We start from the raw sequence: 14,960 nt of genomic DNA, 5'->3' as shown, positions 1-14,960 counted from the left end.
TGGGGAATTTCTCCCATTCTTCTCTGCAGATCCTCTCAAGCTTTGTCAGGTTGGATGGGGAGTTTTGCTGCACAGCTATTTTCAGGTGTCTCCAGAGATGTTCGATCGTGTTCATGTCCGGGCTCTGGCTGGGCCACTCAAGGACATTCAGAGACTTGTCCCGAAGCCACTCCTGCATTGTCTTGGCTGTGTGCTTAGGTTCATTGTTCTGTTGGAAGGTGAACCTTTGCCCCAGTCTGAGGTCCTGAGAGCTCTGGAGCAGGTTTTCATCAAGGATCGCTCCGTACTTTGCTCCGTTCATCTTTATCTCGATCCTGGCTAGTCTTGAAGTCCCGTGCCGCTGAAAAACATGCCCACAGCGTGATGCTGCCACGCACCATTTTTTATAATTTTTATTTCACCTTTATTTAACCAGGTAGGCCAGTTGAGAACAAGTTCTCATTTACAACTGCGACCTGGCCAAGATAAAGCAAAGCAGTGCAACAAAAACAACAACACAGAGTTACACATGGGATAAACAAAAGTACAGTCAATAACACAATAGAAAATCTATATACAGTGTATGCAAATGGAGTAAGGCGGTAAGGCAATAAATAGGCCATAGTAGCGAAGTAATTACAATTGAGCAAATTTACACTGGAGTGATAGATGTGCAGATGATGATGTGCAAGTAGAAATACTGGTGTGCAAAAGAGCAAAAAAGTAAATAAAATCAATATGGGGATGAGGTATGTAGTTGGATGGGCTATTTACAGATGGGCTATGTACAGCTGCAGCGATCGGTCAGCTGCTCAGATAGCTGATGCTTAACGTTAGTGAGGGAGATATAAGTCTCCAACTTCAGCGATTTTTGCAATTCGTTCCAGTCATTGGCAGCAGAGAACTGGAAGGTAAGGCGGCCAAATTAGGTGTTGGCTTTGGGGATGACCAGTGAGATATACCTGCTGGAGCGTGTGCTACGGGTGGGTGTTGTTATGGTGACCAGTGAGCTGCGATAAGGCGGAGCTTTACCTAGCAAAGACTTGTAGATGACCTGGAGCCAGTGGGTCTGGCGACGAATATGTAGCGAAGGCTGGCCGACGCGAGCATAAAGGTCGCAGTGGTGGGTGGTATATGGGGCTTTGGTGACAAAACGGATGGCACTGTGATAGACTGCATCCAGTTTGCTGAGTAGAGTGTTGGAGGCTCTTTTGTAAATGACATCGCCGAAGTCGAGTATCGGTAGGATAGTCAGTTTTACGAGGGTATGTTTGGCATGCATGAGTGAAGGATGCTTTGTTGCGAAATAGGAAGCCGATTCTAGATTTAATTTTGGATTGTAGATGCTTAATATGAGTCTGGAAGGAGAGTTTACAATCTAGCCAGACACCTAGGTATTTGTAGTTTTCCACATATTCTAAGTCAGAACCCTTCAGAGTAGTGATGCTAGTCGCTCGGGTGGGTGCGGGTAGCGATCGGTTGAAGAGCATGCATTTAGTTCTACTAGCGTTTAAGAGCAATTGGAGGCCACGGAAGGAGTGCTGTATGGCATTGAAGCTCGTTTGGAGGTTTGTTAACACAGTGTCCAAAGAAGGGCCAGATGTATACAGAATGGTGTCGTCTGCGCAGAGGTGGATCAAGGAATCACCAGCAGCAAGAGCGACATCATTGATATATTCAGAGAAAGGAGTCGGCCCGAGAATTGAACCCTGTGGTACCCCCATAGAGACTGCCAGAGGTCCGGACAACAGGCCCTCCGATTTGACACACTGAACTCTATCTGAGAAGTAGTTGGTGAACCAGGTGAGGCAGTCATTTGAGAAACCAAGGCTGTTGGCCAGGTCGATGAAGGCGGCTGCACAGTATTGTCTTTTATCGATGGCGGTTATGATATCGTTTAGTACCTTGAGCGTGGCTGAGGTGCACCCGTGACCAGTTTGGAAACCGGATTGCACAGCGGAGAAGGTACGGTGGGATTCGAAATGGTCAGTGTTCTGTTTGTTAACTTGGCTTTCGAAGACTTTAGAAAGGCAGGGCAGGATGGATATAGGTCTGTAACGGTTTGGGTCTAGAGTGTCACCCCCTTTGAAGAGGGGGATGACCGTGGCAGCATTCCAATCTTTAGGAATCTCGGACGACATGAAAGAGAGGTTGAACAGACTAGTATTAGGGGTTGCAACAATGGCGGCGGATAATTTTAGAAGGAGAGGGTCCAGATTGTCTATCCCAGCTGATTTCTACGGGTCCAGGTTTTGCAGCTCTTTCAGAACATCTGGATTTGGGTGAAGGAGAAGCTGGGAGGCTTAGGCAAGTAGCTGAGGGGGGTGCGGAGCTGTTGGCCGGGGTTGGGTTAGCCAGGAGGAAAGCATGGCCAGCCGTAGAGAAATGCTTCTTGAAATTCTCGATTATCGTGGATTTATCGGTGGGGACAGTGTTTCCTAGCCTCAGTGCAGTGGGCAGCTGGGAGGAGGTGCTCTTATTCTCCATGGACTTTACAGTGTCCCAGAACTTTTTGGAGTTAGAGCTACAGGATGCACATTTCTGTTTTAAAAAGCTAGCCTTTGCTTTCCTAACTGACTGTGTGCATTGGTTCCTGATTTCCCTGAAAGTTGCATATCGCGGGGACTATTCGATGCTAGTGCAGTACGCCATAGGAGGTTTTTGTGCTGGTCGAGGGCAGTCAGGTCTGGAGAGAACCAAGGGCTATATCTGTTCTTAGTTATACATTTTTTGAAAGGGGCATGCTTACTTAAGATGGTGAGGAAATTACTTTTAAAGAACAACCAGGCATCCTCTACTGACGGGATGAGGTCAATATCCTTCCAGGATACCCAGGCCAGGTCGATTTAGAAAGGCCTGCTCGCAGAAGTGTCTTAGAGAGCGTTTGACAGTGATGAGGGGTTGTCGTTTGACTGCGGACCCATAACGGATGCAGGCAATGAGGCAGTGATCGCTGAGATCCTGATTGAAAACAACAGAGGTGTATTTGGAGGGCAAGTTGGTCAGGTTAATATCTATGAGGGTGCCCATGTTTACGGATTTAGGGTAGTACCTGGTGGGTTCCTTGATGATTTGTGTGAGATTGAGGGCATCAAGCTTAGATTGTAGGACAGCCGGGGTGTTAAGCATATCCCAGATTAGGTCACCTAACAGAACGAACTCTGAAGATAGATGGGGGGCAGTCAATTCAAATATAGTGTCCAGGGCACAGCTGGGAGCTGTGCATGCTTCACCATGCTTCACCGTTGGGATGGTGACAGGTTTCCTCTAGATGTAACGCATGGCATTCAGGCCAAAGAGTTCAATATTGGTTTCCTCTGACCAGAGAATCTGGTTTCTCATGTTCTGAGAGTCCTTTACGTGCCTTTTGGTGCTGACTTGTTGCACCCTCGACAACTGCTGTGATTATTATTATTTGACCATGCTGGTCATTTATGAACATTTGAACATCTTGGCCATGTTCTGTTATAATCTCCACTCGGCACAGCCAGAAGAGGACTGGCCACCCCTCATAGCCTGGTTCCTCTCTAGGTTTCTTCCTAGGTTTTGGCCTTTCTATGGAGTTTTTCCTAGCCACCGTGCTTCTACACCTGCATTGCTTGCTGTTTGGGGTTTTAGGCTGGGTTTCTGTACAGCACTTTGAGATATCAGCTGATGTAAGAATTGCTATATAAATACATTTGATTTGATTTGATATGGTTGTTCCTCTGGAAGGTTCTTCCATCTCCACAGAGGAACTCTGGAGCTCTGTCAGAGTGACCATCGAGTTCTTGGTCACCTCCCTGACCAAGAACTTTCTTCCCCGATTGCTCAGTTTGGCCTGGCGGCCAGCTTTAGGAAGAGTGTTGGTGGTTCCAAACGTCTTCCATTTAAGAATGATGGAGGCCACTGTGTTCTTGTAACTTCAATGCTGCATACATTTGTTGCTACCCTTCACCAGATCTGTGCCTCGACACAGTCCTGTCTCGGAGCTCTACGGACAATTCCTTCAACCTCATGGCTTGGTTTTTGCTCTGACATACACTGTCAACTGTGGGACCTTATATAGAGGGTTGTGTGCCTTTCCAAATCATGTCCAATTAATTGAATTTACAACAGGTGGACTCCAATCAAGTTGTAGAAACATCTCAAGGATGATCAATGGAAACAGGATGCACCTGAGCTCAATTTTGAGAGTCATAGCAAAGGGTCTGAATACTTAGAGTTGATGTCTGAAGTTTACATACACTTAGGTTGGAGTCATTCAAATTCATTTTTCAACCACTCCACAAATTCCTTGTCAACAAACTATAGTTTTGGCAAGTCGGTTAGGACATCTACTTTGTGCATGACAGAAGTATTTTTTTCAACAATTGTTTACAGACAGATTATTTCACTTATAATTCACTGTATCACAATTCCAGTGGGTCAGAAGGTTACATACACTAAGTTGACTGTGCCTTTAAACAGCTTGGGAAATTCCAAGTATGTTATGGCTTTAGAAGCTTCTGATAGGCTAGATGACATCATTTGAGTCAATTGGAGGTTTACCTGTGGATGTATTTCAAGACCTTCCTTCAAACTCAGTGCCTCTTTGCTTGACATCATGGGAAAATCAAAATAAATCAGCCAAGACCTCAGAAAAAATATTGTAGACCTCCAGAAGTCTGGTTCATCCTTGGGAGCAATTTCCAAACACCTGAAGGTACCACGTTCATCTGTACAAACAATTGTACGCAAGTATAAACACCATGGGAACACGCAGCTGTCATACTGCTCAAGAAGGAGACGCGTTCTGTCTCCTAGAGATGAACGTACTTTGGTGCGAAAAGTGCAAATCAATCCCAGAACAAGAGCAAAGGACCTTGTGAAGATGCTGGAGGAAACAGGTGCAAATGTATCTATATCCACAGTAAAACATGTCCTATATCGACATAACCCGAAAGGCCGCTCAGCAAGGAGGAAGCCACTGCTCAAAAACCGTCATAAAAAAGCGAGACTACGGTTTGCAACTGCACATGGGGACAAAGATCATACTTTTTAGAGAAATGTCCTCTGGTCTGACGAAATACAAATAGAACTGTTTGGCCATAATGACCGTTGTTATGTTTGGAAGAAAAAGGGGGAGGCTTGCAAGCCGAAGAACACCATCCCAACCGTGAAGCACGGGGGTGGCAGCATCATGTTGTGGGGTGCTTTGCTGCAGGAGGGACTGGTGCACTTCACAAAATAGATGGCATCATGAGGGAGGATAATTATGTGGATATATTGAAGCAACATTTCAAGACATCAGTCAGGAAGTTACAGCTTGGTCACACATGGGTCTTCCAAATGGAGAATGACCCCAAGCATACTTCCAAAGTTGTGGCAAAATGGCTTAAGGACAACAATGTCAAGGTATTGGAGTGGCCATCACAAAGCCCTGACCTCAATCCCATAGAAAATTTGTGGGCAGAACTGAAAAAGCGTGTGCGAGCAAGGAGGTCTACAAACCTGACTCAGTTACACCAGCTCTGTCTGGAGGAAAGGGCCAAAATTCACCCAACTTATTGTGGGAAGCTTGTGGAAGGCTACCTGAAACGTTTGACCCAAGGGAGGGCGGGCGTATAACATGAATGTCTAGCAACCCAAAGGTTGTGAGTTTGAATCTCATCATGGGCAACTGTCATTTTAGCTAATTAGCAACTTTTCAATTACTTAACATGTAATCTAACCCTTCCCCTAACCTTAACCATTCACCTAACCCTAACCTTAACCCTTTTAGCTAACCATTCCCCTTACCTTAACCCTTTAACCTAACTCCTAAACTTAAAATTTTCCCTAACCCCTAGCCTAGCTAACGTTAGCCACCTAGCCAGAATTCGTAACATGCAAGTTTAGCAAATCTGTAAAATATTGTAGGTTTTGCAAATTTGTAACATATAATATGAATTGTAATTTGTATAAAATATCATATGGATGATGGACATCCACAAATTAATACATACCATACAAAATGTAGTGGTTCTGATTTAAGTACAGACGAATACGAAATACTCTGAGACCAGGTTGTCTTACAGGGTAAATAAGCAGTTTGTTCATCTGTGAATATAAGTAAGCCTTTTATGGATGAGGGGTGTTTGGAGCTAGAAGTTCGTTTCCTGGAGTTAGATTAATCACTTTATCATTGACAAAGTGCAAGTGGTCCGTGAAGCTAGAGGTAGTGTCCCTGTAGTCGTTAAAGAAGATATAAAATGATGTCCAGATTCAGGGTAAAATATAATCTTGTGGAAGCTAAGGACTAGCTTCATATCATGGTGTGTGTTGCCTTACATTAAATGTCATGGTGTGAAAAATAGAATACTGGTAGTCTCATACAAATAACATTGGGAATGAAGATGAAATTGAATTAAACTCGCATGGGAAAAGAATATTGCTCTCTAGTAAAAATGGACAAGTGGTCAACATGTACTAGATGAAATAGCTCATTGTAACATTTGATTAAAACATCTATTGTGGAAAAGACACCTTTTTACTTTTTTAAATCACTCATGCCTGTTATGCTGGTTAATGCGAACTGAAACTCTTTGAATATATTTTTTTAGCAATTTGATTCTTCTAGGGCTGTCTTGACTCTATTGTACACGGCTTTCCTAACCTGTTTGTTTTTGTCAACAATCACACGCACATAGAGCTTACTTTTTTATTTTACTTGTCACAGTAGATGTTATCTGGGGCTGCAGATGGTCTCCATCTGTGGATAGGAATAGTTTTCAATCAGGCTAGATCAGATATGTACAATCTGGCCATTGCAGCAGCCAGCCAAACAGGCCGGGGTTTATTCAAGGGCGACGCATGTGAATATAGGTTTGTTTAACCTCTTGTCATTCTAAAGCAGCACTGGCGACAGCATTGAAACAACATTTACACTAAACAAAATAGGAATGTCTATCTGTATGTCTTTGAGTGTCACTGCTTACAGCTTATGTATATTCACCGATACCCACTTGTGTGTTGCATACTACAGTTGCGGCCAAATATATAGATACCCTTTTCTTAAATAATTCCAGATTTCTTCTAAAATAAAATAAAGCAACTTTGTGACCTCACCTTGTTATTGGAGTTTCAACGTTGCAGAACCTATTTTATTTTTGTAAACTTAATTTTACCATTTTAATTCAGAGAATAAAGATTAATGACGAGAACAAAGTTGTAGACACCCCCGGAGCTAGTACTTGGTTGCACAGCCTTTGGCCGAGACAACTGAAGACAAACGCTACATGTAGCCATCAATGAGCTTGCTGCACCTTTCTACTGGCAATTTGGCCGACTTTTCGGGCTGAAAATTGCTCTAATTCAACCCAGTGTCCAAAACATGTGTCTCTGTTGAAGGTTGTGGGTCTTCCAGCAGGACAACAACCCCAAACGCACATAAAAAAACACCCAGGAATGGTTCAAAAGAAATGCTGGACTGTTCTGGAGTGGCCAGTGTCCAGGTCTGAATCACATCCTAAACCTATGGCAAGATCTGAAAACAGCAGTTGATTGAGGGCACCCCGCAAACATTGAAGAATTAGAGCAGTTTGCTACTGAAGAGTGGACCAGTAGAAAGGTGCAGCAAGCTCACTGATGGCTACAAGAAACATTTATTGGCAGTTTAACTTGGCCGAAGGCTGTGCAACAAGTACTAACTCCGGAGTGTCTATAATTTTGTATGTGTCAAACTTACGTTTACAATAATTGAATTGGTTCTGCAATGTTGAAAATCCATAACGGGGTGTGAATTTCAGCAGTTTTTAGATGAAGAAATAGGGAATTATTTAAGAAAAGTGTAAGGGTGTCTGTACAGTATATCCAGATGTAAGTGTTAAGAATTGTTGAGTTTGTGGACCCATTACACCTTACATTTTAATAGATAGAACACTAGGTTCTGTTTACCATCTCCATGAGGCGAGATACAGATTACTGCCAAAATAAAGGAAACACCAACATAGTGTCTTAACAGGGCGTTGGGCCACAACGAGCCACCAGAACTGCTTCAATGCCCCTCGGCATTGATTCTACAAGTGTCTGAAACACTATTGGAGGGATGCAACACCATTTTTCCACAAGAAATTCCATAATTTGGTGTTTTGTTCATGGTGCTGGAAAACGCTGTCTCGGGCGCTGCGCCAGAATCTTACATAAGTGTTCAATTAATCCCACTGTTCTTTGTGAAACATCAGAAAGTTGAGCAGTCTTCGTCACTGAAGCTCCTGCCAAACGTGCCCCAACAATCACCCCTCTTTCAAAGTCACTGAGATCTCTTCTTCTAGCCATGGTTGCCAAATGGGCAACTAGGCATTTGCATACATGACCCCAAGCATAATGGAATGTTAATTGCTTAATTAACTCAGGAACCACACCTGTGTGGAAGCACCTGCTTCCTGTGTTTGCCCCATTTACTCAAGCGTTTCCTTTATTTTGGATGTTCACCTTAGTAAAGGAGGGCAGAACTAAGCTCCTTTCTTAGTTGTGATTGGTGGATGCATTTGATAGGCCTGAAGGCAGGGTCTATACCCAAGTAAGCAAAGGCTGTACTAATACCTCTAATTATGGGTCTGCTGCTTACGAATGGATCATCCAAAAACAGTGAAGCTTGGAGTTCACAGTGGTAATAATAATGTGCAGATTCATCTGTTAAAGGTCTGCTCTGACCCAAAGGAGAATGGAGGGAAAGGCGGGGGGATGCTAAGTGCCTCCACATTATTAACATTTAGCTAATTCACTGAGCTGAAATGTTTGGCATGTTAAAATCGTGAAACATTGTACAGCCCTTCCTCTCTCTCCCTCCTTTCTTTTCTTTCTTTCTTTTCTTTCTTTCTTTTCTTTCTTTCTTTCTTTCTTTCTTTCTTTTTCTCTATTTCGTACCTTTCTCTGTCTGGGACTGCTGATCACACTAATACATCATGTGCAAATTCCCTGCTGTTTTGTTGATTGGGTGTTTTAAAGGTGGTTAAAGTTACATTTGAACTTTGCAAGAGTATGGATCCTGCTCCAGGTTTCCACATTTTGGAAAATTGCCATTTATTCTTAGACCTCATGAGGTTAAGATGTGTATCATGTTGTTACCTTTGTCCTGAGGTTTTTGATCAAATGGAGTGTATGTGTGCACTACAGTGAATTATATACATATGTTCTTAGACCCCAGAATCCAGGCCAAGGCCAAATAAACCATTATTCAAATAACACAGATGGATCAACCATAGAGTACAGTATAAGTGCCCTCCCTTAGAAATGATCTAGTCCCCATGGCAACCCTATTCTCAGCTATGTTGCCCAAGATACAACTCCAAACATCAGAACATTTCACACTGGATGTCCCACTGGACAATGAGGACAAGTAGAAACTAGAATGTGGGATGGCCCTCTTTCATCAACATCATGCTAAGGAATACCTAGGATAGGATAAAGTATTCCTTCTGACCCCCCCCCCCCCCCCCCTTAAAAGATTTAGATGCACTATTGTAAAGTGGCTGTTCCACTGGATGTCATAAGGTGAATGCACCAATTTGTAAGTCGCTCTGGATAAGAGCGTCTGCTAAATGACTTAAATGTAAATGTAAAATGCTATACACATGCAAGGTTTTAGCATATTTAAATCTAGCTTTATTTCAGATGACCTCAGCGCTTTCTATTCATTTGATTATTTAAGAAAAATAAATGTCTCTAGACAGGGCCAGTTGTCTCAACCATGATTTAATCAGTCCGGATGGAATCGAAGAAATTTGCAGTGAAATCATAATGGAAATGGTAATAGAACATGTCAGCTCAGAATCTGGGGAGCTCAGCTATACAGTACAGGGGGAGAAGCTAACCACTTTCAGATGGCCAGAGAGTCCATTATCAATAATGAGCTCATTGTGTGTGGACGTTTCACTGGGGGTTACCCTGGGTTTCCTTGACCAAAACAAGGAGATGAGACTAATTGAGGAAATCTGTTTGTGATTAGAGAGAATCACCAGAGACCCTATACCCCCCCCATAGCCCCAAAGCAAAATATTGTTGATTCACCAGAACCATCACACAGATGAAAATGTTTACATTTCAGCCGTAGAAGTGCAGTGACATGAATAAGTAACTTTTTGCTGACACAATACAACTTTGAGGTATGATTAATGTTGGAGTCATCAAAGAACCTTAAGATATTTCAAGTGTCTATAACATAGTTGTTGTTTTTTTGCCCTCCTTGGTAATGAAATGATTCGCAGAAGGTGTGTCAATAGTTTAGCAGTCACCTGAAGCATAATGTCTACGGAAGGGGTTCTCAAATGCCTGACGACAGACTGAATTCTTCCGCTGCTCGATGCTCGCTTCATACTTCAGTCTGAGACTGCAATCATTAAAGTTGTTTGTGGTGACATGAAACGTCCGTGGGCGTGGCGTTGCGTTTGGCTGGAGCAAGCAGTTTGGGTAGGCAGGCAAGCTTCTCCGCTGACCTAGGGGACATTGTGCCCTTAACAGCACAGAGTGCTGACCCTGCCTGCCTTTGTAGATATTTGTCACCTCAGTGAGTTCCATCTTCTTTCCACTATGGAAGGAGGTCCAAGAATCAGAAACATCTGGCATTGGGCCAGAGAATCCAACTTGGTGTTCCAAAATGCTACGTGCACAGCTCATCTTACATTTGGCATCTCCGAGGCTGAGAGTTCATTGAAACATATAGCCTCCCACTACACACCAGAGGAGCTATAGGACGACTGGCTCGTTATAATGGCTGGAATGGAATAAATGGAACGATATCAATCAAATGGAAACCACATGTTTGACTCTGTTCCATTTATTCCATTACAGCCATTACAATGAAACCGTCCTCTGATAGCTCCTCCCACCAACCTCCTCTGCTACACACCAATACATTGCCCAACCCTCCATCCCACTATACACATACACCTATGCACCACTATCTCAGCTGGGATAACACTCCTTAAAAGCTCATTGATGTGTATTCTCCCCAGAGCCCTCACCCTTTCTTCCCCTGATAAACGAAAGCCCCTCTCTCTCCTTTTTGGGACAGACAAAGCTGCCCCTCTCCCCCTCCCTCTCTCCCCCAGGCAGCCCCTCTGTTTCATGATATATGACCTCACTTACTCAATCTGGACAGAGCATAGGCCCTTGAGTCATGCATACTTACTGCAAATCCCCCCACCACACACACACACACACACACACACACACACAAAGACACACACACACAAAGACACACACACAGGCCACTTGGGAGCACTGACCTTGTAGAGGTTACAGCCATACTCTCAGTAAAGCCCAGTGAGCCCCCTAATCCAGCTCCACTACGCCAAGGAATGAATCAAACGCTCTCAGGCAACTCACAGCTGCACACCACTGTCTCAACTCAATGTTTTAAAAGTCTATAAAAGGTATAGGATTCCTAAATTACTGTGAATGATTTAGCTTTAATTGCCTTTAGTGAACTGGACTGTGCTCTATCTTTCCTGCTATTGCATTTGGGTCCTTCTGAAAATATGCCAGTGTGACTGAAATTTAATTAAGTTATAGGATGTTTTCCGCTTTCCAAGTTGGAAAAGGTTGTTTAAATTGGCTGGGGAATATAGGACAACATTTAGAATCTGGGCAGCATCAGACTAATCATGTGTTTCTATGTTAGCAGGTGCTCTCTGTGTTTAATGAGTGGGAAATAGTCATCAGTGGTCCAGACCTACATTCCTGCATTAGTATAGGCTAAACTATCATCCTCCTCCCTTTCACCCTCCAGCCCAGCACACAGCCCAGACCAGACTGGACTGACAGCACCAGAGACCAATGCTTGATGGGCGTTTATGTATCTTCCTCCATGAGGTTAAATAACCCTTATAGGTACAATATAATGGTATTGTGTTAAATGACTGATATAATTTTTTTTCCTGCCGTATCCTGGAGTTTCTACCTCCCAAAATGTCACATTCTAATCCTTAGCAACTGGTTTTACTAGGTTGTGCTCAGTCAGTTAGTCCCTCAGTTTCTGGTTGTTCCTCTTTTTATATTTGGAGTCAGTTTTGGGAAGGGTCTTACGTGGATTATAACTAAGCTGCTTTTCAAAGTGACCTCTCAAATCAAATCAAATTGTATTGTTACATGCGCCTGTCACGTTCGTCATAAAGATCGGACCAAAGTGCAGCGTGGTATGCGTACATTCTTCTTTTATTAAAGAAAGAACAATGAACAAACTAACCAAAATAACAAAACGACACGTGAAGCTATACAAACGAGTGCTGACAGGCAACTACACATAGACAAGAACCCACGAACACAAAAGGGAAAATGGCTACCTAAATATGATCCCTAATCAGAGACAACGATAAACAGCTGCCTCTGATTGGGAACCATATCAGGCCACCATAGACATACAAAACCCCTAGAACAACGAAAACCCTAGACAATACAAAAACTAGCATACCCACCCTCGTCACACCCTGACCTAACCAAAATATAAAGAAAACATAGATATCTAAGGTCAGAGCGTGACAGCGCCAAATACAACAGAAATGCTTTCTTACAAGCCCTTAACCAACAACGCAGTTTGAAGAACATAGAGTTAAGAAAAGATTGACTAAATAAACTAAAGTAAAACATTTAAAAGTAACACAATAAAACAAGAAATGCCTCCTTTACCTTTTTGTTTCGTGTTTGCATTTCGATGATTGACAGGTTGTGGTTTTAAATGGCCACAAATATGAGAACTACAAACATTTACTTTTTGGAGTTTTGAAGTTTGCCCCAAGGATTAAAATCTATGATTTTAAATGGCCACATTCATGAGGTCAACCACTGCACCGACCATTGTTAATAACATTAGTGTATAATGTGTTGTTCACCTGATTTGAGTGGAGTTCCATTTAACTGGAGTAAAGGTATAAGGATCCCTCACGTTACAAAAGCAATTGTAGTCACTTAATCACGTCTATTTTCTAATTCACTCAAAATGTGATCACAATTTTCTTTTGCAATTCAGAAACTTCAAAGACTTGAACTTTGCTGTTTTTTGTGAAACGTTTTTAAATAGTGGATAATCACCATTAGTCCTCATACGGCTCTATTATAAAACCATTGGAGCGTATCCAAATGAACCAGTAAAAATGGGAACGCCAAAGTGGCACTCGTTAGGCAACAGTGAATGTCTGAATGCCTTTGCCTAATTTTCTGGCACAATGGCTTCAAACGGGTTCCAGAGGACAAAAGATGCAAGCCTACACCTGTCTGTGTGTGATTGATGTTTTAATGAGTGAGCTTGTGAAACACCAAGGCACTCAGTCTGAGAGGAACCAAGCTCTAAACCCCCAACTACGAGGGTAATCACACTTGGCTTAGGATCAGCTCTAATAAAAAAAAACATTGGCCAGTGCTATGGTGTATGTGCCATTGAAATAATGTAAAGTCATACATCAAATAGTATGAATGGTTTTCGTGAAGAGTTTGAAAAATCGAAGAGGGAGTTGAGAGAGGCTGTACCCTGGGTCTGGGTGCTGTTGCTAGGGAACTTTGTTTGTTGTGAAAATACTGTATATTTTGCTCTCTTGCATACAATAATGTCCTATACCTGGTGTGAGCCCAAATTGACCATTAAATTAGATCTCATTGTGTGACTTCAGGCCTTGGTCTTCTCCTCGTGTCTCATGTCTATAGTTGCAAAAATCCTGGTAACTTTCACAAAATCCCCAGGTTTTCCAGAAATTCCAGTTGGAGGATTCCTGGATTTCCTGCTCATTTTTGCCATATTCCAGGAATGTTCCAACCGGGATTTCTGGAAAAAATGGGAATTTTGAGAGTTACCGGAATTTTGCACCCCTACTCATGTCATTCTAGCCCAATCTCCTTTATAATCTAAATTGAGAGGATTCGGAGGATTTATAGGTGTAAATGATACTAATATGTAGTGTATTTTAACCGTATTCACTGTTGGGGAGACTGAATGTGTATGTGAACTGTAGTACAGTGGCACAATTATTTTTGGGCCCCATCACGACATGGACAGAAATAGTGGTGCTAAGTATAAGACTGTGGCTGTTGTTAGTGGACACCGTTCACACAGGAAGTAATTACGACAAAGGAGTTTATCATCTGGGTCCAACCTACCGGAGATTTGCTGCCTCCGTGTGATAAAGAGGGAGTGTGAGGTGGCAAGTCTCCTCTGGCTCTCCTCTATTTCTCCCTCGTTGTTTTACTCCCTCTCTTCCTTTCTCTATATTTCTCTCTGTCACACACACCCTCTCACTGTCTCTCTCACACTTCCCTTCGCACGCTATCCTTTGCGCTCTCTCTTTTGTACAGTAAATGGACCCTGCCTCTTATGTCAGTCAACCCCTTTCCACTCTTCTCACATGTCCAATCTGGCTAATTTTAGCCCAGGTTTAGAGGGGCAGGTTAATTTTGGCTGCTGCCTGTCCCCTGTCCCTAAGCGTGCTATGATGCAGATCCGTTTGTACCAACCAGAGGTTTGTTTTCTCTGCTAAGGCGGTCTATGAACGGCCATGTGCCTCTCACTCAACGGTTTGCCAATTTAGTACAAGGGAGGCTATTTATTAGTGTTGAGCACAGCCAAAGGAAAGGTGATACTGTTGGCTCTTCAGAATGTCTGTCCCTCTCAGTTGCAGTATTGGCCACTTCTTTAACACCCAAACACATAGTGTAATGGCTACAGTGGACATACTGTACATAAAGTCACTGTGATTGTGTGTTATGTAAAGTTGTCATATAGCTTTTTGAAACATGTTTATGCATACATGTGCTTTACTCGTAGTGGCATAAGAAGATACTGCACCAACCCAAATACTTTCACATTAAAGCATTACGTTCCAATACATTGTGTGTACACTCACATTCCATGAGGATTGTTTGAGGCTGATGAATGATATATACTTTAACACTTTTATTTCTAAACACAGAAAAATGCATGTTTAGGTATTTGCAGGAGGCAAGTAGCCTAGCAGTTAGAGTGTTGGGCCAGTAACTAAAAGGTAGTTGGTTCA

At 42.8% G+C, this 14,960-nt stretch overlaps 1 protein-coding gene across 1 annotated transcript in view; it reads left to right on the top strand.

Annotated features, from left to right (window-relative positions):
• The window catches only part of LOC120017439 (E3 ubiquitin-protein ligase NEURL1-like), a 39,806-nt gene that overhangs the window by 17,186 nt on the left and 7,660 nt on the right, over positions 1–14,960 (top strand). The window lies entirely within an intron of this gene.

This window comes from Salvelinus namaycush, chromosome 22 (assembly GCF_016432855.1).
Source record: "Salvelinus namaycush isolate Seneca chromosome 22, SaNama_1.0, whole genome shotgun sequence".
Lineage (NCBI taxonomy): Eukaryota > Metazoa > Chordata > Actinopteri > Salmoniformes > Salmonidae > Salvelinus > Salvelinus namaycush.
The sequence above is the reverse complement of the archived record's forward strand: the minus strand, read 5'-3'. Positions and strand labels throughout refer to the sequence as shown.